The 22,973-nt window shown below is 50.5% G+C and overlaps 1 protein-coding gene and 1 long non-coding RNA gene across 2 annotated transcripts in view; one reads left to right on the forward strand and one right to left on the reverse strand.

Moving 5' to 3' along the window:
- Positions 1-1,958: 1,958 nt before the first annotated feature.
- On the reverse strand, positions 1,959-7,821 carry LOC119861833. Its single transcript, XR_005295041.2, has 3 exons — positions 7,070-7,821; positions 5,655-5,763; positions 1,959-3,833 (listed from the first exon to the last, which is right to left on the reverse strand). It is a non-coding gene; the product is annotated as an uncharacterized LOC119861833 (long non-coding RNA).
- FRMPD3 (FERM and PDZ domain containing 3) overlaps positions 7,701-22,973 on the forward strand; it is a 156,947-nt gene continuing 141,674 nt past the window's right edge. Inside the window, exon 1 of the mRNA XM_038417479.2 lies at positions 7,701-7,977. The gene's annotated coding sequence lies outside the window, so the exon portion shown is untranslated. The remainder of the gene's footprint in view (positions 7,978-22,973) is intronic.

The following is a 22,973-nucleotide window of genomic DNA, read 5'->3' on the forward strand; positions in this document are numbered from 1 at the left end:
AACTATTTCACTGCTGATTATTTTATCAAAAATACCCAGCTAATACTTGTTTCCATATTCTTTGAATTGCACTGGGCTTGCTAGGAACAAATCTCTAAGCACCTAGACAGGGGGTGCAATTTTAAAGTTCCTTCTGACTTTAGAGGGGTCACAGGTTCTAGAAAAAGTCCCCGTGTTCAGAATAGGGAAAATCTTTGAAATCTTTACAGTATCTGAAATCAGAAAGAATTTTAAAAATGGGTCAGTTGTATGTACATTAAACATGTACAATGTCACATTTACATCATGGAAACCTGCTCTCCCCACCCCCACAAAACACCTACCGTGGCTGAACCTCCCAACCCCAACTAAACCCCCTCATCCAACCTATTTCAAATCCTCACAGTCACACTGTCTGGAGTGGCTCACAACTGTGAGTGCCAACATCAGGGCAGACTGTTACAATGCAAGGCAGAGAGACCCCAAGACAGAGACAGAGACATGTTCTAATTAGATTTCACCAACCCAGGAAAAAGTGTGAACTCCTAAAGCACTATAACAGCTTTACCATGGAGTCACAGACAAACTGGAATACCCAAGGGGACTATCTTGCCACCCAAGCAAGCTGGACTAAGGCCCTGACTACACTGGCAAGTTTCTGTGCAGTAAAGCAGCTTTCTGTGTTGTAACTCCCGAGGTGTACACACTGCCAAGCCATTCAGTGTGCAGAAACTCCGCAGTTGCAGTGCTGTAAAAAACCACCCCAACAAGAGACATTCAATTTTCTGCACCGGGGTAGAGTGCTGCGGTGCCAGTGTAGACACCGGGTCCATTACAGCACTGCAATTGGCTTCTGAAAAAGGCCTGCATAAATAGATGCTAAGTGCAGGAAGCCCTTGTCAGTCAGGAGTACAGTATTCCTCTTTATTCCTGGCCTTTGCTGTTGTCTAGGGCAGTGGTTCTCAAAGCCGGTTTGCTGCTTGTTCAGGGAAAGCGCCTGGTGGGTCGGACCGGTTTGTTTACCTGCCGCATCCACAGGTTCGGCTGATCGCGGCTCCTACTGGCCGCGGTTCGCTGTCCAGGCCAATGAGGGCTGCAGGAAGGGCAGCCAGCACGTCTCTTGGCCCACACCACTTCCTGTAGCCCCCATTGGCCTGGAGCGGCGAACCACGGCCAGTGGGAGCCACAATCGGCTGAACCTGCAGACGCAGTAGGTAAACAAACCGGTCCGACCCGCCAGGGGCTTTCCCTGAACAAGCAGCAGACCGGCTTTGAGAACCACTGGTCTAGGGTGTAGCTTTGCCATATGCTGTTCAACAGAGGCTGGTTTCCACTCCAGGAGTAGTGGGCATTGCAGTGATGGGTGGAGTGATTTGTATCTGTGTGATTTGTGAAGTGCTGCAGAGCCCTTTGAGATGAAAGTCTCAATGACAATATCAGCCATTACAATGCCTCATTTTTTAGGGGGTGGCGGGGCAGGGGGGAGAAAGGAAGTGGGAATGTGCCTTTGAACATTGCAGTACTGCTCCCTGATGTGCCCCAGGGGTGGTGAGGAGAATGCTCTTATAATGAATGGGAAAGAGATTCTTTATCTGACTCTTTATCTTTATCTGCTGAACACAGTCCAACCCTATATTTTCCCTGGCTCCATTAGCTCCCACACTGATTAGGCACAACTTACCTGTGCTGCCCACTATCACCAATCAAGTCAATGGAGCTATACCCATACCAAGGCTCCCTAAGGCAGTGGTACCCAAACTTTTTACTAAGGCAGACTACCCCTGCCCCATCCCCACCCCTTCCAACCTCCTACTCCCCCCTCCCCTTCCCAGCCCCCTACACCTCGTCTCCCTTCCCCTCCTCAGCCCAAGCTCCATGCTTGGCTCTCCCAGCCTGGCCACCTCCTGCAGGCTCAGCAGACCCCTCTCTGCTGCCAGGGTCAGACTGCTGACTGTGTGCTCGCTGACTTCAGCTGCTTCCCCTGCACTGCTGCCGCCAAGATCCTCCACCCCACACCACTGCCTGCTGCCCAGGGGAAGCGGCACCATGGTGGATGCAGGGGGAAATGCCTCTGGGCATGTGTGACCCGCCTACATCTTTCCCACAACTATACCCTTCCCGCAATTTGGGAAACAGTGCCCTAAGTCCTGGACCAGATTTGGAAGTCATGGAAAGGACATGGACTAAAGCTGGGCGTATAGATCTGGGTTTTTCTGTATGCTGGAAGTCTGAAACATTGAAAAAAATTGTTTTAGGTTGACCAGAAAACAATTGTTTTGGGTAATTTTTAGAGAATCAAAAAGTAAAAATTCATTTTGGGTCAGTGGAAAAGTACTGGTTAAAGAGAATCAAAGTGTTTTGTAATTTCGACCGTTCGTAAACTTTTTTTTTATTTTGTTTTAAGAAAATTAAAGGACATTTCAAAATGTTGATTCAAAACATTTAGATTTTTTTTTCAGTTTTTTGGGGGGGAGGGGGCTGATTTTCGACTAACACAATTCCGTGAAACCGACATGAATTTGGTTCATTTTTCTGTTTTGTCAAACCTGCATTTTTCACTGAAAAAAGTTTCAGCTGAAAATTTTCACCCACTTCCCCTGCTGACACGCTACCCAGCACGTGCTCAAAACCCCCACCGTTGTCGCTTGTTTTATGGATCGAAAACGTTGCATGGAGCTTGTCCTGCTTCTGCCCTTGGTTCCTGTCTGTGATCCCTGGGGGAGTGCAAGGAGCCGATGCAGAGGCAGACTTGGAAACTCCCAGGACTCGCAAGCCAGGCAGTTCGGTGACTACAAATGCCTGCTCTGCTGCCTGCTCCCCTCTAAGAGCCCATGCCGCAGGGCAGCTCAAAAAGCCCTCTTAGCATAACTGCGGGGGGAGGGGGAGGACAGATCCCTTGGAAGATAACACTGTCCCCCTTCCGTTTCCATTCTGCCTTTTGTGCTTGCTTTCTCCTTTCTCAGCCAGCCAGGCCAGCAGTAACATCCGCTGCTTTCCCAGTCCTTGACAGAACTGTTTAGTTCTCCCATCCCACTGGGTAGTGTGGGCTGATTGTATTTTTCTTTGCTTAATGGAATGACTATTATAGCCTTGCCCCGCATGCCGCTGGAAGGGGGCTGGAGCCCATGCGGCCCTGCAGAACGGAGTTCGTCTCCCCTGAAAAGCCAGCATGGCAAAGGTGAGGCTCCTCCACGTGCTGGCTTAGATCCCACTTGCCGCTGTCAGCTGAGCGAAGTGCAGTGAGCTACTGAGCTGCTTTTTAATGGAAATTTCTCTCTATTCAGTGAGTTTAGTGCATGTGAAAAGTGGTCCAAAGGCCTCCCTCTCCGCAGAGCAGGCACAGCGTGGGCCACAGAGCTTCCGCTACACTGCTTTGTGGAGTGGCGCTTTAGGGACCACTTCTAGGGGTGATCAGGTCCACACCGTCTTTGGCCCCTCTGCTGGGATCGCAATTAGGAACAGTTCTCTGATTCCCAGACCAAGAGGACCTGACCCGAGAACCACCACGCTCGTTACACATCAACTAGTAAGGGCTTCTGTCCACTTCTGTCTTGGGTACCATTCCAGCCGGTGATGTAGGTGGGAAAGTGCACGGGTAGTGGCTTTGGCATGTTACATTTTGAGGCGGAAATCACAGATGAGCTACGAGAACACAAAATACTGCCCAGAATACAGAACCTGCCCATTCCTGATATTTGGGGTTTAGCCTGGCAAAGCCCAACCCCCTGCTTGGCCCATTACCGGTCCCCAGCCATCTGTCTTCCTCTTTCTCCTTTTTCAGAGTGTTTTATACCAGTCTCTCCAAAGCCTCTCTGGATCTCTCTTTTTCTGAATGGCGAGTCTATCTGCGGTGTCTGCAGACAATCAAATTCAAAAGGGCTTAGTCATGCCTGTCCAGGACATTCCTGTAGCAAAACTTAAAAAAAGTGCACGCTTGGGGCTACTGCATAAGCCTGTCACCTCGGGAGCTTGGCGTGGACAGCCTGCCTATAGCAGCAGTGAAGGACTTTGCTCGTCCTCCATCTTAGTCCTCAACATTTGCTTCTGTGCAGAATCACTACAGAATGCTGCCTCATTTTCTGCCTGATTAGGAAAGGTACATGATTGGACTCTGGCTGCCGGGCCAGGACTGCGATGCAGTAGCAGGGCTATGCGGGCCCAAGATAGGAACAGCTGTGGGTCAGGAGAGGGGGGAGTGGAGGGTAGGACTGGAATACTAGAGGATCTGCAAGTTGAGATCATGAAGTCTCAGCGGGGGCAGGAATGGAGCAGGAGGAGGATGCTGCAGATCAGAATTGACTATGCTCTTTTAAAAGAGAAAAAAATTCTACACAGACACACCCCCAGCTGCACTCTTCTTCCTGGGCAAAATAAGAGTAACAAAACTCATTGTTTCCCCACTCTCCCTGTCCTTTCCCTCTGTTGTCCCCGATTATGTCCTGTCTGCATTCTAAAGGGTGAGCAACCTGGGGAAGGAAGGTTTAGATAGTGGGATCCTGTCACAGGTACTGCTGGAATAGAAAGAAGGAATACTAAACCCACCGTTTTCTTCTGGGCTTTGTGGACTTTAATTTTGTACACTGATAGCCCAATGAGTGTGCTAAGGCAGGTAGGACAGAGGTGTCTTAGCAGAGCCGTGTGAGGGCCCAGCAGGGCTGGCGGAGGCCTCACAGTGATATCTGGTGACACTGCTCACCAACAAACCAAGGGTCTGGTGTGGATTTTGTTAGCAAACACTCTTCAGTTTGGGTGCGTCCCGGGGGTGGGGGGAGCTAAACTGACTGGCTAAAATTAAAGAGCTGGCTCAGGCTGAATTCTCCCGAAAGGCTGAAAGAATTTGGTGTATTTAAAAAAAAGTCCCTGCATCTCTTCACTTCTTGGCTCCTGCTGGGAATGGAAGCTAGGACTGGCCAAGCAACGGGGACGATGGGGGGAAGGGCTGGAGGAGATGGGACCAGCATCATGAGCTGGTAGGATCCCAATTATTTGGACTCCTTGGGCACGTGGGTAACTGGGAAGCAAGCTGAAGGAAGGATTGGATTGTCAGGGGCTGGCATGGCCAGCACCTGTAGGACTCACAATGTCACATGGTGTTTCTGACCTGATGGGTGATCTCAGAGAGCCTGTTCTTCTGCCAGTCCCAACCCTGTCTTGCAGACAAGTGCTCTGGCTGCTGCATCTGCGCTCACTGGGCAGCGATAAGTGGAGGGCGGGCTTGACCCCGCACTCACGGGGCGGCGGGAAGTGGAGTGCCTTGGCCCCGGCCCCAGCCCACTCCGCTCTGCTCCCCTGGCTCCCAGGTTTGGGGGCAGGGGAGGAACCGCCCCCCAGCACTCACCGGTGGCGTGGCTGGGAGCCGGAGGAGCAGAGTGAGCTGGGGCCAGGTTCCTCCACTTATCGCCATCCAGTGAGTGCAGGGCCCTGCTGCCATCCTCAAGGGAAGGGGGGTGGAGTGGGGGTGGGGGTGGGGCTGGGGCAGAGCAGGGGTGGGAAGACATAGGGCGGAGCAGGGGCAGGGCTATGGGGAAGAGGCGAAGCAGGCGTGGAGCAGGTGCCCCAAATTTCCTGGTGCCCGACACAGCTGTGTACTTTGTGTATGGGTAAGGACAGCCCTACCTGAGACCTTCTAACTCCTTCCCGCCAGCCCCAAGACTTCCTTTTTCAGCCATCCTCACCTGACTGAACGAACACCCCACAGTTCCTCCCGGTAACTGAAAGGGCCTTTGCAGAGTCCTCGGATGTGACACCACATCTCATGTCCAGCACGGGCTTCTCGTCCCACAGCTGCACACATAAAATAACATTAGCAGAGCACGTTACCTCACATTCTGCACACGGTCTCTCGCCCCCTCTGCTCCCTGAGGGTGCTCTGTGGGGACTGCTTCCAGGTTCCCCCCTGTTCCTCTCACCCTCCAGGTTTGGCTTGTTTGCTTTTTTCGGTGCCAGCTCCCCAAGAAGCCTGGAGGGTGACCATTTTACTGCTTGCAGTTAGGCAGATGGGCCAATGGTCAACAGTTCTTTTCTCACCTCGGGAGAACAGAAAGGGTTAGTCAGTGCCTGTGCTGCACTGGTGCTCTGCCCTCCCCCTGGCCCAACCCACACATATGCTTGCTCCATGGCAGCATAGCCAGGGAACACTGCATGTCATGTTGGCATAGCACATCTTGTGCATGTGCGTCAGGTCTTGTACAGAGACTGCCACGTCAGAGTGGCTTCCCCATGCCCATGTGTTTCATGACATCATTTCCAGGGACCATAACACAGAAATTCCTAACCTGGCATTGCTGTTCTCTGTACATACAGCAACCGCCTGGTTAGCATCATGGTTCTTATCTCCGCTCTCCATGTATTTCATGGCCACATTGCTACAGGAGGTGGCATGGAGCACTGTGCCGGCATTGCCTTTCCCAGTCCCAGTGCTGGGGGATGTGAGAGGCAGATTGCTAGGTGGACATCTCTGGTCTCCGTTTTTTTCTGCTCAAGGTTGTATTAGGCTCTCTCATTAATTAGCTGTTTTATTATTCTCCCTGCAGGGCGGTTTCCCCCCTGCCCCCAAGCCTGTTCCTTCCCCCCGCACACGTGGAAGCCTGGGACCACCCCCCCCATGGGGAGGGGGCTACGTATGGCACCAAAATGGCTAGGGACAGCCCTGGTCTTGGGATCTGGCTGAAAGGGACCTGCATTAGTTCATCCATGGGGATTACTTGTGATGAACAGAATAAGAATTTGCTCCTTCGGTGTGGAGTGGAGCTGCACTGACAGGGTTTTCCTGCCATGGCCTTCAAAGAGCACCTGCCATCCTTCAGTGAGCACCCCGCTCCTGAGTCTTGGAACCAGGACCAGAGGGAGCGTGACAGGTGGTGAAATGTCCTAGTGCAAAGCCCCATGGTGGGGGCCGCAGAGACCCAAGCCCAGGAGTGCAGGAAACCCGGGGCTGTGAGTGGCCCTGGGGCAGGACACCCCAGCAATCAGAGAGGGCCTGTTGGACACATGTGGTGCAGCTGAGTGTGCACAGCACCATAGAAGATTAGGATTGGAAGAGACTTCAGGAGATCATCTAGTCCAATCCCCTGCTCCAAGCAGCACCAACCTCAACTATGCAGTCCCCCATGAGGTGGGTCCTCTCCGGAGGGGCACCTGCCTTCTGTCCAGCAGCTCCTGGGCTGAGCCCCGTGCGGTTGGGAGAGCTCCCCCCGCTCTTTCTCCGCAGGGCGGGGGTGTGGTGGGGGAAAAGGTGGCCCCCGATTTGGGCTGCGCAGCTGGCCGGCGGCTGCTGGAGGCTGGAGCTTTGCTTGGCCCTGCAGCTCTGCGCCCCCCCATCTGCGTCGACCCCCGGGCACCGGCGGCTGTGCGGCCCCCAGCTGCCCTCGGCTCCCCCCGGGGGCCGCCTCCGCGGCGCTCGGGGGAGGGCGCACGGCGCACGGCGCAGGAGGGCTCCCCAGGCGCAGCGCCTCCAGCCAAGGTCACGGCTTGAGCCGCGGGTCTCAGGAGAGGCGCAGCCCCGCCCCCGCCGCTGCCGCTGTCATTCCCGCCGGGCGGCCCGGCCAGGCGCTATGGGCCGGGCTCCAGCCCCGGGGCGCGAGTCGGGGGCCGGCGGGGTGCTCGCTGGGGAGTCGCTGTGGCTCGGGGCTGAGGGGGCAGCCGCCGCGGTGCGTGTCTGACCCCCTGGCGGGGCGGCTTTCGCCGCGTTGTCTCTGCCCCGAGAGCGGCGGCGCCCCGCGCCCCTCCCTCCGCGCTGCCCGGGCCGCAGCATGGGCGCGCCGCAGCCCGGGGGCTGAGCGGAGCGGAGCGCGGAGATGGAGACGGAGACGGCCGGAGCCTGCGTGCGTCGTTCCCAGCCGCCTGCGCCTCCGACGGAAACTTCCCGGGGCAGCCCGCTCCCGCCCCAGCCCTGCTGCTGCCCGGCGCTGAGCCCTGGCCGGCCGCGCTGCTGGCGGGGAAGGCGGGAGGAGTAGAAAACACCGAGCGGAAGGACGGGAGGGGCAGGCGCCCGCAAAGGTGAGGCGCGCGGCTCCCGGGGGCAGCTCTGCGGCGGGGAGGGATTGGGGGCGACCGGCCGCTGTGCTCCCCCCAGCCCCTCGCCTGGAGTCCGAGGCTAGTTCTGCAGCGGGAGCCAGCCCCAGGGCTGCTGGCTTTGCCGGCTGTGTTCAAAGCGTTTGTTTGCCCGGCTTTCATTGCAGGGCTGTTGGGTGGGCGCGCAGCGGGAGAGGTATTTGCTCGGAGACCTGTGAGGAGTAATGGCCATGGTGTGCAGACTTGCCTGCTTTGTGATAACCAAACAGCCATGGGGGGAAGACTACACAACCCCCTTCCAGGAACACGCCCAGAAAGAGTATATCCCTATACCCTCAATCCACACACAGGCACCCCTCTGTATGCACACACAGCCCTCGCCACACAACCCCCCACAGCCTCTGTCCAACTTGCACACTCCTATCCCCTACAAGTGCACAAAGTCCTCTGTGCATATACACAGCTCTGTACATACGCTCAAAGCCCAGCCCAGTCCTATGCAGTCCTGGCCCCAGAATACACACGTATGTCCGCGTGCCCTGTCGGGGGGGGGGGGGGGGATGTGCGGGCTATGCACCATGTGTGTCGCTTTGTGCCTGGAGTGCATTGCGTATTAGCCTCTTGGCTGGAACAGAGAGGGTGCAATGAGGAGTCCTAGGTGTTCCAAAGCCACACCCTGAAGTGGATGTGCACTCGTACACACAGTGGTGACTCCCCCAAAACCACTGTCCCGGAAATTGAAGTGTGCTCCTAGTGGGGTGTGCAAGCACATAGGCTAGGGCCCCACCATAGCAACTTGGAAATGTATCAAATTCACACACCATAAATGTATGCACATCCCTATGCATGCGTGCCAACAGCTCCGAATTGCATCTCATGCTGGGATGTGCACACCCCCGTTCAAAAATGTGTGTGCATTCCTGTGCCTGCATGCCGAAACCCCTTGTGCATGCACACAGATGGTCACCGAATTTCATCCCTCTCTAGGAAAACAGGTGTCACTTAACTTCTGCAGCTGCTGCTCCTCTGGTGCACCAAGGGTAGGCTCTGCAGACTTGCTCATTAGGGGCCAGTGCTTGTCTTTGCAAGTGTTCCCCACTTTTGAACTGAAATGTGTGGGTTTGGGAGCATCTATACTGCAAGGGTAAAGCGCTGGTGCAGTTAATGCTCTGGTCAGTGGCCCTTGGCTTCTGCTGTGCCAGCATTGTGCACTGGGGGGGAGCAATTTATAATCAAGGGACCATCTTGTGAAACCTACTGCACTGCAACCATGGTAGCTCAGTTTCTATGGGGATGGCTTAAAGCCTTCTTCTGAGTGTAGATTCCCAGGGAACTGTAGCGCTCCTTGGCAGCTCCTATAGCACTGGAAAGACCAATGTTTGATTCTCAGGGGGATTGGTGCGCATGAGTGAGGACTGTTTGCCCAGGGAATAGGATCTTTGATTGGGAAGTTGTTTATTGCACTGCAGAGACTGCAGCTTAGTTTCTCTGGGGGGCAAGATCCTTGCATAAGTGCTATTCTTATTGCATTGCATTTAGATCACTTGGGATTTTGCACACTGTCATTGCTGCATGTCTCGAGTTTGATTCTCCAGTGCTGGGAGAGGAGTTTGGTTTCCTGTTGCTTTCAGACTGCCCATTTGACAACGTCCCCTTCTCCAGGGTGAGTGGAAATTCATTCTCTGTTCAGCCCTGGGCTCCCTCACTGGTCTCCCAAGCTTGGGTTAGAGGAATAATTCTTTTTTGAAAAGGCAAAGAATCTGATGAATAAAACTGAAGATTGTGTAAATCACAGGAATTAGGAGATCAGTGGCTGGCCCTGCATTACTTCTCCTTTGTAGTTATGGTTTTAATAATCTTGGCAGCGAGTTACCTCTGTTCCCTCATTGCTGCAATCTTTGTGCTAAAAGAAAAGGAGTACTTGTGGCACCTTAGAGACTAACAAATTTATTTGAGCATAAGCTTTTGTGAGCTACAGCTCACTTCATCGGATGCATCCAAGTGAGCTGTAGCTCACGAAAGCTTATGCTCAAATAAATTTGTTAGTCTCTAAGGTGCCACAAGTACTCCTTTTCTTTTTGCGAATACTGACTAACACGGCTGCTACTCTGAAACCAATCTTTGTGTTGCTACTGTTGGGACCCCTGGTGTTGATTAGGCTGTATCACTTTGACCTGTTTTCACCACCAGGCTAGGTAAACATGCTGAGACATGGCGATAAAAGAGGGTTCTGCTCACTGAAGCCTTATCCACATTAGAGCCAAAATATTCAAAACTGGGTGCCTGAAGTTGTGCTTCTGAGTCCAGTGTTAAGGAGCTAAATAAGTGGCCTGATTTGCAAAAGTGTTGAGCGCTCAGTATCTCCTATCGACCTGAATATGAATTATTGGATGCTCAGGGCTTTTGGACATCAGGTGCAGATGCTGCCATGTTCTAAGCCGGCAGAACCTTTGGCATGGTCTCAAGATATAGCCCCCTGTAGTGCTCTTGGGAATAATCCAATGGGACATTGGGATGTCACATCAAAAAGAAAATGTCCCAATTGTGTGTGAATGATAGTGCTCTGTGACCAGTGCAGTTGGCGACCCAGCAGAGCCCCCAAGATTGGGAACCTGAGTAACAGGCAGACAGCGACCCCCAGTCAGGGAGCTGATACCAACTCAGCCTTTTCTTCAAGAGCAGACTGTGACCATTGTTTGTCTAAGTTTTCAGAAAGTACATTGAATTGAAAGGGAGCTGTGCAACATGGACATGCAGAACAGACTCAAACACAAATACCAGGGGCACTTCCACTAATGAAGGAATGGGGAATGCTAAGGTGAGGGCAAAGTAACGGGCTCTCACAGCTGATAAGAAAATTAGGCCTCTTCTCCATCAGTTCCAGTTTCCAGCAAGGAGCTCTCAGATTCAGCCCGACTTCCTGTGCATCCTGAACAGGAGAAAAGGAAGAGTGAGAAGGAAAGTGTTGAAAGCCTAGAGCCTGAGTCTGGCCTAAGCCCGGCTGCGACCTGCTGTGTTTTAGAGCAGAAGTACAGGGCTTAGTGATTATCTCTGACTCCAGCAGGTGGCAGATTCTTGACAGAGGTAAATGGCTGGGGAAGAAAAGTGCCACCTTCTAAATTAGCAATGGAAGAAGTCAAGCTGGGCTCAGGTTAGAAAGAGGCTTTTCTGTCTATGTTGGTAACATTTTGTACAAACTCTCAGAAATCTGTGGTGCTGATAAACTTCTTCATGTGTGAGCTGGGCTGGTTCCAGGCCGGGCCTTTTGAATAATGCATAGAAGCAAAGGGTCAAATCCACTGCTGTGAGAAATCTCAGAGCAAGATGGAATTTAAAGATAAGACAGATACGAGTGATGCCTTATCTTAGATTCATAGATACTAAGGTCAGAAGGGACCATTCTGATCATCTAGTCCGACCTCCTGCACAGCGCAGGCCACAGAATCTCACCCACCCACTCCTACGAAAAACCTCACCTATGTCTGAGCTATTGAAGTCCTTAAATCATGGTTTAAAGACTTCAAGGCGCAGAGAAGCCTCCCTCAAGTCACCCATGCCCCATGCTACAGAGGAAGGCGAAAAACCTCCAGGGCCTCTCCAATCCGCCCTGGAGGAAAATTCCTTCCCGACCCCAAATATGGCAATCAGCTAAACCCTGAGCATATGGGCAAGATTCACCAGCTAGATAGTACAGAAAATTCTTTCCTGGGTAACTCAGATCCCATCCATCTAATATCCCATCTCAGGGGATTAGGCCTATTTACCCTGAATATTTAAAGATCAATTACTTACCAAAATCCCATTATCCCATCATGCCATCTCCTCCATAAACTTATCAAGTAGAATCTTAAAACCAGATAGATCTTTTGCCCCCACTGCTTCCCTTGGAGGGCTATTCCAAAACTTCACTCCTCTGACGGTTAAAAACCTTCGTCTGATTTCAAGTCTAAACTTCCTGGTGGCCAGTTTATACCCATTTGTTCTTGTGTCCACATTGGTGCTGAGCTGAAATAATTCCTCTCCCTCTCCTGTATTTATCCCTCTGATATATTTATAGAGAGCAATGATATCTCCCCTCAACCTTCTTTTAGTTAGGCTAAACAAGCCAAGCTCCTTAAGTCTCCTTTCATAAGACAAGTTTTCCATTCCTCGGCTCATCCTAGTAGCCCTTCTCTGTACCTGCTCCAGTTTGAATTCATCCTTTCTAAACATGGGAGACCAGAACTGCACACAGTATTCTAGGTGAGGTCTCACCAGTGCCTTGTATAACGGTACTAAAACCTCCTTATCCCTACTGGAAATGCCTCTCCTGATGCATCCCAAAACCGCATTAGCTTTTTTCACAGCCATATCACATTGGCAGCTCATAGTCATCCTATGATCAACCAATACTCCAAGGTCCTTCTCCTCTTCCGTTACTTCTAATTGATGCATCCCCAACTTATAACTAAAATTCTTGTTATTAATCCCTAAATGCATAACCTTACACTTCTCACTATTAAATTTCATCCTATTACTATTACTCCAGTTTACAAGGTTATCCAGATCCTCCTGTATAATATCCCGATCCTTCTCTGAATTGGCAATACCTCCCAGCTTTGTATCATCTGCAAACTTTATAAGCGCACTCCTACTTTTTGTGCCAAGGTCAGTAATAAAAAGATTAAATAAGATTGGTCCCAAAACCGATCCCTGAGGAACTCCACTGGTAACCTCCCTCCAACCTGACAGTTCGCCTTTCAGTAGGACCCGTTGCAGTCTCCCCTTTAACCAATTCCTTATCCACCTTTTGATGTTCATATTGATCTTATCCAGTACCCATGGAAGGCCACGCCTGGATCAATCTCAGAAGACCTTCTGGGTATGATAGGTGCATGGAGCATGCTCAGTGGGTTAGCTGCTAAGTTCCTGAGAGATTAACACCAGAATCAGTTGCAAATCAAAGGAGCATCAAGATCAAGGGAATGCTTTCCACATTTGCTTTCTGTTCACCCCTGGCTGTTGAGGAATAGATCTCTCCTACTGCTTATATGGAGCTTTGCAAACACCAGTCCTGCTGCTGTTTCCGTTGAAATCAATGGCAAACTCTCCTGGCTTTTAGTGGAAGCGTTAGTTAATCTTGCCTCACAACCACCCCCTGGGAGTTAGCTGTAGTTAAAGCCAGTTTTCTCACAGCAAGACTAAGCAGCTGTTATAAAGCATTCATACAATGCCATAAATATACATGGTTCTCCCAGAAATACATGAGACTTGTTCCTTGCCCCAAGGAACCGACAGGCTGAATGAGACAGGGCACAGAGCAGCAGACTTGGCGAGGCTGAGGTGCGGATTATTGAGGAAGAGAAAGGAGTTGGGGTCACTTGAAGAGATGAGACTTAAGGAGGGATTCAAAGTGATGATGGGGTAGTCAGAACCCTCGCTTGGGACTCGGGAGATCTGGGTTCAATTCTCTGTTCTGCCGTGGGCTGTGTGACCATGAACAAGACCCAAGGTCTTCCTGTGCCTCAGTTTCCCCATCTGTAAAATTGGGGTATAACACTGCCCTGCCTTCCCATGAGGATCAGTACACTACATATTGTGTGGTGTTTGGTACTGTAGCACTGGGGGCCAGAAAAGAACCTATAGCTAGAAGGTGACACAGCCAGTCATGACAGAACTGAGACTAGCACTCAAGTCTGGGAGCTCCTCATCACTGGGTATTGTATTGTTACCTCTCCAGAGGTCTGGGAGTTATGGGAAGGCTCTTTGCATTTGTAGTCCAGTTACTCATTGGAGCTATAGTCTGGCTATACTGTGCACAGTCGCCCGCTCCCTCTTTACCACCTGTAGGGGAGACGGTCCTCTAACTGTTCCAGTTGCTCCTGCCCCAGTTCCATTTAACAAATGCTGGGGAGTTTGGAAGATGGGAGGCAGAGAAGAGGAGCTGAGCTACCATGGTCCTTCACACCTCTAGGCCACCCATTCAAATCCAGTTCAGCGCAGGGGTGGTGAAAAGGTGTTATCAGCTTGTTGGCAATGTGCATGCAAAGTGGTGTTGGCATTAGTCAGGTTCTTAGTAGACGGGTGTCCCCATCACAAGACCAAACAGCACGACTGGCACCCTCATTGGCAGCCTCAGTAGAGCATGTGAGAGCTAACGGAGACTGGCTGCCCCCTCCCCCCATCCCAGAGGTGGCTCCTCTAGGCCAGGGTCACGGCACGTGATAGGGCAGTGTGGGGGAAGCAGTTCTGAGGACAGGGGAATTCAGTCTCCATAGCACGTCAATTAGCCAGCTGCTTTCGCCAGCCCTAAATTACAGTGGAAACCAAAAAGATTTGGGGGCTTAGCATGCTTTTGAGCATCAATTCAAGCTGCAGTGCGAAGATTCAAGTCTAAGCAAATAAGAATTCTTCAGGGATTTCACACACACACAGGGCCAGATCCTCAATTGGTGTAGATTGGTGTCGCTCTGCTGGGTCAAGGCTTATTTACATCAGTGGTGGCTTTGTTGCACACACCAGCATGGCTGCATTTCTACTTCCCCATCTGCTCTGTCCTTGCCCTATTTTCTTCCTCTCTGTCCTTCATCCTGGCTCCTAATGGAGCACCAGGGCAGGGCAGGACTTTGGGTGCCTTGGTAGGCTGAGGAATGGGACGCTCTGGGCGTTGGAGTCTTGCAGGACTTTGCTTGGAGCCAACTCCATCAGCTATTCTGACCAGCTTTGGAAACAGAAGCTCCTGTCCGTCCACATCCGCTCTTCACAGCATGTCTCGAGCAGGGTGGATTAATGCCCAATGACGTTAAAAACACTCTGAGCTGTTTGGTGTTCTCGCTCGCTCTTTTAAATTAATCAAAAGCTGGCTTCCTCAGCCAGTCGATAGTGAGATTTATCACTTAAACAGCATTATTGATTGCCTGGGAAGTCTGCTTTCATATTGATAGGTGAGCCCTGTGCTATTAAAGGCACGGAACATATTGTGTCCGACCTACTCCCCGCAGCTGGGGAACCACATCTGGTGCTAAGGGGCATCAGCCTGGCAGAGCCAGCACTCCCTATTTGAGTGAAAACAGTGGTCTCTTTGTGTGGCACCATGGCCAAAGTTGGCCTTTCCTTCCTTGTCCACTGGGCTTCTACAGGGCGACACCTTAACAGGGCCTGGTTACTGCCTGACTGTCAGCATTCAGATTTGCTGCTTATACGGGAGCCGCCTGCTGTGTTAGCCTCTCTTGTACCCCCATGCTCCCCTCTGCCTTCAGAGAAGCTCACCATGCTAGCAGGAAGTGGGACAGCGATATAGGCAGAGCACCTCCTTAGCTCGCTATGGAAGTGCTTGTCCACAGTGCTGGCTGGGCTGGTTAATGAATTGTCGGTGTCCTACTGCAAATCCTGCTGCTGCCGTCAGTGCCCCCTAGAGGAGCAGCTGGCCTGGCATGGAGCCTTCATCTGGAAAGTTGACAGCAAGGCTGGGAGTATGTTAACATGTGGGATGGGCACCTCGAGTGGGACGAAGGAACCTTTATTAGCCATCACTTTGATCTTTCTGAGCAGGCCTAGTGGTAGACCCATCAAAGGAGTCCTGCGGTGCCCTCCTCACTGTCCATATATTCCAACGGGGTGGCCATGATGTCCATCAGCCAAAGAGGTAGGGAGAAATGTGAGGCTTTGCCAGGGTGTAAGCAAGGGAGCTGATGTGAGCTGTGAAAGGTGCTCATGGTGGTATTTCTCCATGAAAAGAGCAAGGTGTCACTGTGGTCTGAAATGGCTCTTCTTGTAGATGAAGGAAAACGTCAAGAAAGAACCAAGTTAAAGTCCCATGAGACAGCTGTGTGTGCTCTAAGAAGGTGCACCAACTCTGTGAACAAAACAGCAACTGTCTTTGCACATGGGGAGTGCTTAGAAACTGAAATAATTGAATGCATATAAACAAAAGGCCTCCATTTCATAGCTACATATGCCGACATGTCTTTGCTGGCCGAGGATACTGATACGTTCAGGGTGGGTTTCTTGGTACTAAAACTACTCCAGAGAGAGATGGGGTGGTTTTTCAGAGGCTTGGGGGCTGTGCACAGGGTATTTTGGTAACAAATGCTAATACTGCACTAACTCTGGGAACTGTTAGACAGTTCCAGCAATACCCAGTTCCCCACTGCCCTTCCCCACCCTCTCTTGAAAGTAGGGCTACCAGTCCATCTGTTGCACCGCCTGAAGAGGCCAATTGCCTGCAGTGGTTCCGGGGCATTTTTAGGGATACCTGCTCCAGCGGGGCAGTTATTTGGGTGATACCAGTTGAGGGGAGGTCCCAGAGAGGGAAGGCGTTGTGGCAGTATTGCTGTGCAGGGCTCTTGGTTGGGTGCATTTTCTCAGATAACAGGTATTTCAGTTCCTGCTCCTCTGTAAACGGTGTTTTTGAGGTCACCACCATGTAAATCTTTATGGGGTTACAACCTGAGAGCTCACATTTCCTGACAGGCAGTTCAGTGGCCTCCGTGAAAGGAGTTGGTGACCTCAGTCCAGTTCCCATGGGAAGGGGTCTGCATCTCAAAACATTATGACAACTGGTGCAGTATTGGCAGAGAGGCCAAGAACGTGGATAGCGCTGGAGGCTGAGCTGTCCCCATACCCTTAGGCAGTGCCACCAGGCCTGATCTGAAGCAGTGCTGAGCTTGAAACCTCTTATTCAGGAAAGGCTCTGGGTCAGTGGAGCCCAGCCACAGTAGGGTGGTGCTCAAAATAGGATTAAAAACCAAGCCAAGGTTCTGCTTTACCAAACTTTTCACTCTGAATGTGTCGTGTACTGCACCGTGTTGTGCTGTGTTCCATTCCCAGCGCATGGTAATACCTGTCTCTGCAGCACAACTTGCCTCACGCTGCCCTGCATTCTAATTCGCTCTTGCTGCACAGCAACGTTTGTGCAATGTATTGGTCTGCATCCTCTACTGCACCTCATTTTATACTGCACTGTCTGACACTAGAACTGTTCTCTCCCGAGTTGTGCTGCAGTCTCTGACGCTGGTGTGTGCTCTACTGCGCCTCGTTACACTGTAATCACACTGCATTGCCCTGCCTGGCCTCGGACTGCCCTCACCCTGCATCGCACTGAAAGGCACTGCCTTTTATTGTAGTGTGCGCTTCAGAACTGTATCCTGCCGCACAACACGTCCTGCCACTGGGTCTAGGAAATAAAGGGCTGGGGTCTGAATGAGACGTTAAAAGTAGGGGGAGATAAACATGTGGCATCCAGTCCAATGCAGAGGCATGGGCAGTTTTGGGGGGAAAAAGGGGAGGGGCTTCACTTGAATTCATTTTTGCTCTGTTGTCCCTTTAAGTCCCTGCAGTATGACTTGCCTGAAATTGCAAGTTCCTGCTCTCTGAAATTGCACATCTGGTAGCTAGTGCAGCAGGTCTGTCCTTGAATAATGAATTCTCCATGAACAACAGAGGTCCCGGAGTGTGAGTTAGTTGCATGTCCTGCCTTGAGATTTCATGGTACAGGCTAGTTAACATAGACGGAAGACCCCAATCTTTAAGGCGTGTTCTGCTCCAGTGACTTTTTTCAACCCCCAGGAGCAGTGCAATGCCTGCAATTGCAGCAGCAACCTCCAGCGAGTCCTGCCTCACACTAGAGGTGGAGTCATGCATGCAATTCAGGCACCAGTTTACTTTTCTTAGCTAACAATGTGATTTGTCTGAGTGTGTTCGTAATGTTCCCATCCCAGTAGCATCTAGGCACATTACCCAGATTATATGCAACATCATGTGGAGATAATCCCTTACTCTGGATAGTCTGAGAGTTCTGGCTCAATCACTCATGCGTACACCTGTGACAGTCTATAGACAAGCCAGTGTCTGATGAAGGAGGTGTTTCTTGCACTCAGAAAGACAATAAACCTGGGTTCTGGAGCTAGAGACCCTCCTCTAAAAATACTGTCTCCCCAGCCCCCATCTAAGGATTGTCAGCAAAAGTGCTTTAGCCCCTATGAGGCTAATGACAGGTTTCAGAGTAGCAGCCGTGTTAGTCTGTATTTGCAAAAAGAAAAGGAGTACTTGTGGCACCTTAGAGACTAACAAATTTATTAGAGCATAAGCTTTCGTGAGCTACAGCTCACTTCATCGGATGCATTTGGTGGAAAAAACAGAGGGGAGATTGATATACACACACACAGAGAACATGAAACAATGGGTTTATCATACACACTGTAAGGAGTGTGATCACTTAAGATAAGCCATCACCAGCAGCGGGGGTGCTTTACAGTTTTACTTTACACAAAGTAAAACTATTTCCCCGTGTTATTTCTCCCCCCCACCCCACCCCCACTGTTCCTCAGATATTCTTGTTAACTGCTGGAAATAGCCTACCTTGCTTGTCACCATGAAAGGTTTTCCTCCTTTCCCCCCCCCCGCTGCTGGTGATGGCTCATCTTAAGTGATCACTCCTTACAGTGTTCAGAGTAGCAGCCGTGTTAGTCTGTATTCGCAAAAAGAAAAGGAGTACTTGTGGCACCTTAGAGACTAACAAATTTATTAGAGCATAAGCTTTCGTGAGCTACAGCTCACTTCATCCGATGAAGTGAGCTGTAGCTCACGAAAGCTTATGCTCTAATAAATTTGTTAGTCTCTAAGGTGCCACAAGTACTCCTTTTCTCCTTACAGTGTGTATGATAAACGCATTGTTTCATGTTCTCTGTGTGTGTATATCAATCTCCCCTCTGTTTTTTCCACCAAATGCATCCGATGAAGTGAGCTGTAGCTCACGAAAGCTTATGCTCTAATAAATTTGTTAGTCTCTAAGGTGCCACAAGTACTCCTTTTCTTTTTATGAGGCTAATGTAATGATGCACAGGGAGAGAGGCAGTGCTGAAGGTAGCCAGCTCCCAAACCAAGTCGGGCTTCATAAATAAGCATCAGCATCCAGAATTGTGCTGGGTAATTTAGCATTCTCCTACCAATCCAGTAGCTATAGCAGATTGAAGCTGGTGGGACGCTTTGGTCTTCACAAGTAGCCCCGGTATATTGTTGCCCCTTTTTTACCTAAGAAGCTAGTCAAACTTTGGAGCCCTGGGGATGTTCCAGTTGGAGGTAGAAATTGATAGGCTGGTATTTTTTTAATGCAGTCTTGATTATTTCGAGGAATGTACCAAGTCCTGCTTCTCCAAACACAGGAGGAGCCACGAACAGAAAGAGCAATTTCTTTGTTTCTAGTCCTAAGACTTTTTAGCCACCTAAAGCTCTCTCTCTAGCTTATCCCAGGCTCGCACTGTCTGTCTTTTCTCCTTGTTCAATACCTTCCTTCACTCACACTCACACACAGTATTCAGCAAAGCCTCTCTCCCAATCTGTCCAAACTCCTGGATGGGTTCACAACCCGTTCTTGTCTTCAATAGGGGGACTTCTCATTAGCTCATCCTGGCAGTTATGTTAATTGGTAGGTGCATTCACACCCACTTCTAGTGACATTTTAACTCAACCCAGAACAAAGTTTCGCCCCGCCCATAACGGCGTCACTGTAGCAGGCCAGCCTGGAAGTGACAAAAGTGCAGTTGATTGTGGTGAGGGAAACCTTTTAGCTAGCCACAGATAGCAACAGTCGCTCAGGGCTTTTTAACCTACCTGGGAATCCAAGAGTGGGCAGGGCTTCCGATGTGCTCTTCGTTTGTGTCCGTCTTTGCAAGGGAAACTTGCATCTAAACTTGGAGTTCTCAGGATCTTTCTCTGTTCATCAAATGATTTCACCTTTGCAACCCACATCCCCTCTTGTCTTCTTCGTGCTGAGTTTGAGCAGCTTGCTGTTCTCCACCTAATTGCCCGGTCAGGTGCTGGGAAAGCAAGGAGACTGCACCCCCTGGAAAAGGAGACATAGCATGGAGGTGGTGTCCACATACTGAATGTGTTGCAGCCCAAAGGTCTCTCAGTTTCATCCAGGGCTTCACCTACATGTTGAACAGGAAGGGTGACAGAATGGAGCCCTGCAACACCAGCACGAGTGGGCCCCTGGGATGGCTTAGCAAATAACACAATCACCCCCCCAAAGTCTTCCCAAGAACAGCCTCCTTCCTTGCCTGCATGGTCTCACAAATGGATCAGCATTACTGTGTGATCAGTGGTACCCAAAGCTGCTGATAAAGCTAATGAAATCAGCCCGGATAGCTGACCTTTGTCCAGCTAGGGGAGCTAGACTATCGGAAGAGAGACTTTGGTGAGGCATTATTGCCTAGTGGATAGGTCACTGGACAGGGACTCGGGGGACCTGGATTCTATCCCTGGCTTGGACAGGGTCTCTAGATGTTACTCCAGACAGTAACTTCCAGAAGTAGTGATCCAGTCCACCCTTACCCACTAGATGTTAACAAAATAGTGTTGTATTTTTATGAAGCTAGCATAAATTACAGCTAAAATAGCACACAAGAAACGTGTCCAGTCCAGTCTCCTTTGTCATCTCATCTTCGTTTAAGGCCAGGGTGGCAGGAGGGAGGAGGAATGAAGAAAACAAAACACAAAAGGGAGTTTATATTCCATGTCACCAAGATGTGTGTAGTGCTGTCTAATGTTGTAATCTCGCAGGGCTTCAATTTGTGGAAGTTAAACCTGTATAAAAAGCTCTTCCTCAAGGAAAGGCATGTCTTCCATTCCCTTTATGGGACTTGCTGTGAATCTGCTTCCAGATGGTTATGTGGCATGCTTGGACTATGCAACTGTTGAGGCAGTTCCAAAGCCTGCTGCAGATGGACAGAAAGCACTGTTGCAATCTATGAGTGATCATTATATTTCTGTTATCCCGGCCAGAGCGCCAGGAAAAGAAATTAAATGAACCCACTGCTACTGCTTTTATGGATTCATTTCTCTCTAGTGTTCAAGCCACACGTTGTCCCAGATCTCCTGCCAATAGCAGGGAGCTAACTGGTAATGCAGATGCTATTAATAAAGCAAGTGTTGTTGCATATTCATATATCAGTAAGATTTCTAATTCAACTACATGAAAAAAATATTCTGTAGCAGAGAAACATTAGGGGTGATAATGGAAGTTTCATTCTACCAGCATTGGCTCATCCTACTCTGTTCAGAATCCTTCATTTCAGGATTCCTGAATTAAATATTCAATTTGGCCCTCTCCGATCTTTCTCTAGACGATTCTCTGATGGCTTTGCATCCAAGCACTAGGGGCATTTTTGTCTGACTGTTTAACTCTGTTTTGCTGGGAGGAGCAAAGATCCATCATTTCCCATTCTAATAGACCCTGTTGATTGGCAGTAATGTTATCCTCTTAGCTAGGTACCTGGCAAATGTAAGTTTCCCAGGGGAGGTTTCCTTGACTTGATTTGAGCTAGATACATTGATCTGCACTTAGTTATACTTGCCTAGCATTGTCTGAGGCCACCAGGCTCCATAGGCATTGGTGATTCCCTGGGTATGTCAGGATGGAGGGAGGACTAATTCCACACCTGGGGGTTTGTCTACACGAGAGCTGGAGGTCTAATTTCCAGCTTGAGGAGACAGATCCACGCTTGCTCTGATGGAGTAAGCACACTTAAAAACAAGTGGGCCACAGCTGTGCCTGGGGCGGGAGGGACTAGTAGCCCTGAGCTTGCACCTGTGGTCTTGGATGGGATCATACTGGGGGTGCCTAGCGTCTCCCACCTCTCCTCCTGCCGTGATTACGCTTCTATTTTTAGCTCGCTAACTGGATCAGAGCTAGCGTGGGTATGTCCCCTCCAGCTGGGAGTCCCAGCTTCAGTGTAGCCACACGCTTAGACACTTTTAGGCCCTTCCGTCAGGGCACGAGTTAGTAGCTCAAACATGAAACATAGGCAAAGCAGCAGAGCCCAGCAGTTCCACTGCCCAGAGCTCAGAGAAGCTCCTCCCCCTCCCCATCCAGGTACAGGTACACTAGAGCTGGAGGTGTGATTTCCTGCTGGAGGAGGTGCACCCGTGCTAGCTCTGATTGCTAGAATTAGCAGTGTAGGCATAGCGATCGGAGGTGCTAGCAGCCCGAGTACATACCTCTGACAAGGTCGTGCTTGGGGCATCTGAGCCTCTCCCGCTGGTAGTGCCACGGCAGTTACACTCTATTTTTTAGCACGCTAGCTCAGTCCGAACTAGCTTGTGTCTGTGTCCTCAAGCTGGGAATCCCACCTTCCAGCTACAGGATGATGCACCCTTCTCTGTAATCCCCAGCTTCAGTGCCCACAGATGGAACAAGCTCTCTGTCCTTTATAGAGATTGCCTGACCCCTTCTCAGTTGGGTCTGATAATTGTAAAGGGCTGGCTGGCTCCAGCCCCCCTGACCCTTCCAGGGGCAGAGCACCATGTTATCTTTCTCCTGACATCCCATCCCCATGATGGTGGCATTCCTTTGTAGCCCTCTGTGAATACATGTTCCACCCAAGCCAAGCTGTGTGGGTATCTGTTTCCTAGTAGCCAAGCTGTTGCTGTTTTAGGGCAGGTTCTGCATGTTAACTTGCTGTTCAAACATAGCTCTCGGAGTGCATATTACCTTTATTCACCTTGATCACAACTGTGTGGAACCAATTGATCAATTTGTCCTACTCTTCTGTTTCCCTTCCTGACTGTGTCAGCTGCTCTTCTACCCTGTCCACGAGTCCCCGTATAAGGAGCTCTGACTCTCAGAGAGCTGTGCAAGTTTAACACTGACTGTGTGGACAGGGTCTATTTCTCTGCTTGATTCCTGCACTTTAGCATTTTGCTAAGGACAGCTTCCGGGAGGACTGTGTCAAATACTCAACCCAGCCAGCCTGGCTGGCATTTATGCCATTTGCCACTATTTTATATGATCAAACAGGAGGAATGCCATTTCAACAACATTGTGTCGAGGCATTGCATCTCAGGGCAGTGACATTGCACAGGGCCTTAGGAATATGATGGATGGATAGCTAAACAGAGAAGAGATTTGGGGCAGACACCTTCCTTCTTTATTTTGTGCATTTTATGGCAGTGGTTCTCAGCCAGGGGCAAACATACCCCTGGGGGTACGCAGAGGTCTTCCG

Source organism: Dermochelys coriacea, chromosome 9, assembly GCF_009764565.3.
Source record: "Dermochelys coriacea isolate rDerCor1 chromosome 9, rDerCor1.pri.v4, whole genome shotgun sequence".
In the NCBI taxonomy this organism is placed as follows: domain Eukaryota; kingdom Metazoa; phylum Chordata; order Testudines; family Dermochelyidae; genus Dermochelys; species Dermochelys coriacea.